Here is a 2,010-nt window from a genome sequence, read left to right as displayed (position 1 = left end):
CCTCTCCTCCTCCTCTCCTCCTCCAGTCCTCTCCTCCTCTCCTCCTCTCCTCCTCCACTCCTCTCCTACTCTCCTCCTCCACTCCTCTCCTCCTCCACCTCTCCCCTCCACTCCTCTCCTCCTCCACTCCTCTCCTCCTCCACTCCTCTCCCCCTCCACTCCTCTCCTGCTCCATCTCCTCCTCCCCCTCCACTCCTCTCCTCCTCTCCCACTCTCCTCTTCCCCTCTCCTCCCCCTCCTCCTCCACTCCTCTCCTCCTCCACTCCCCTCTCCTCCCTCCACTCCCCTCCTCCTCCACTCCACTCCTCCTCCACTCCTCTCTCCTCTCCCCCTCTCCTCCTCCACTCCTCTCCTCCTCTCCCCCTCTCATTCTTCCACTCCTCTCCTCCTCTCCCCCTCTCCTCCTCTCACTTCCTCTCCCTCTCCTCCTCCACTGCCTCTCCTCCTCCACTCCTCTCCTCCTCCACTCCTCCTCCCTCCTCTCCACTCCTCTCCACTCCTCCTCCACTCCTCTCCTCCTCTCCCCTCTCCTCTTCCACTCCTCTCCTCCTCTCCCCCTCTCCTCTTCCACTCCTCTCCTCCTCTCCCCCTCTCCTCTTCCACTCCTCTCCTCCTCTCCCCCTCTCCTCCTCCACTCCTCTCCTCCTCTCCCCCTCTCCTCTTCCACTCCTCTCCTCCTCTCCCCCTCTCCTCTTCCACTCCTCTCCTCCTCTCCCCCTCTCCTCCTCCACTCCTCTCCTCCTCTCCCCCTCTCCTCCTCCACTCCTCTCCTCCTCTCCCCCTCTCCTCCACTCCTCTCCTCCTATCCCCTCTCCTCCTCCACTCCTCTCCCCCTCTCCTCCTCTCCTCCTCTCCCCCTCTCCTCCCCTCACTCACTGCTTTTAGAACCTTCCATCACCCAGGATTCTCTGCTTGTGTTCTAGAACTCCAGGGGAGTTCTGTTTGTCCGTCTTCCTGTATGTCTGTCCATCCGTCCATCTATCAGACAGTTCATTTCAAAAGCAGGAACTCTTAGCAATACACGCACTAACCCGAAGAAGTGTCATTAGACTGTAGTCAGTCAGACAGGGTGCTATGTTGTCATTCGACTGTAGTCAGTCAGACAGGGTGTTATGTTGTCATTAGACTGTAGTCAGTCAGACAGGGTGTTATGTTGTCATTAGACTGTAGTCAGTCAGACAGGGTGTTATGTTGTCATTAGACTGTAGTCAGTCAGACAGGGTGTTATGTTGTCATTAGACTGTAGTCAGTCAGACAGGGTGTTATGTTGTCATTAGACTGTAGTCAGTCAGACAGGGTGTTATGTTGTCATTAGACTGTAGTCAGTCAGACAGGGTGTTATGTTGTCATTAGACTGTAGTCAGTCAGACAGGGTGTTATGTTGTCATTAGTCTGTAGTCAGTCACACAGGGAGTTATGTTGTCATTAGACTGTAGTCTTCCACTCCTCTCCTCCTCTCCCCCTCTCCTCCTCCACTCCTCTCCTCCTCTCCCCCTCTCCTCCTCCACTCCTCTCCTCCTCTCCCCCTCTCCTCCACTCCTCTCCTCCTATCCCCTCTCCTCCTCCACTCCTCTCCCCCTCTCCTCCTCTCCTCCTCTCCCCCTCTCCTCCCCTCACTCACTGCTTTTAGAACCTTCCATCACCCAGGATTCTCTGCTTGTGTTCTAGAACTCCAGGGGAGTTCTGTTTGTCCGTCTTCCTGTATGTCTGTCCATCCGTCCATCTATCAGACAGTTCATTTCAAAAGCAGGAACTCTTAGCAATACACGCACTAACCCGAAGAAGTGTCATTAGACTGTAGTCAGTCAGACAGGGTGCTATGTTGTCATTCGACTGTAGTCAGTCAGACAGGGTGTTATGTTGTCATTAGACTGTAGTCAGTCAGACAGGGTGTTATGTTGTCATTAGACTGTAGTCAGTCATACAGGGTGTTATGTTGTCATTAGACTGTAGTCAGTCAGACAGGGTGTTATGTTGTCATTAGACTGTAGTCAGTCAGACAGGGTGTTA

This window comes from Oncorhynchus kisutch, linkage group LG29, assembly GCF_002021735.2.
Source record: "Oncorhynchus kisutch isolate 150728-3 linkage group LG29, Okis_V2, whole genome shotgun sequence".
Lineage (NCBI taxonomy): Eukaryota > Metazoa > Chordata > Actinopteri > Salmoniformes > Salmonidae > Oncorhynchus > Oncorhynchus kisutch.
This window is presented reverse-complemented; position numbering follows the sequence as displayed.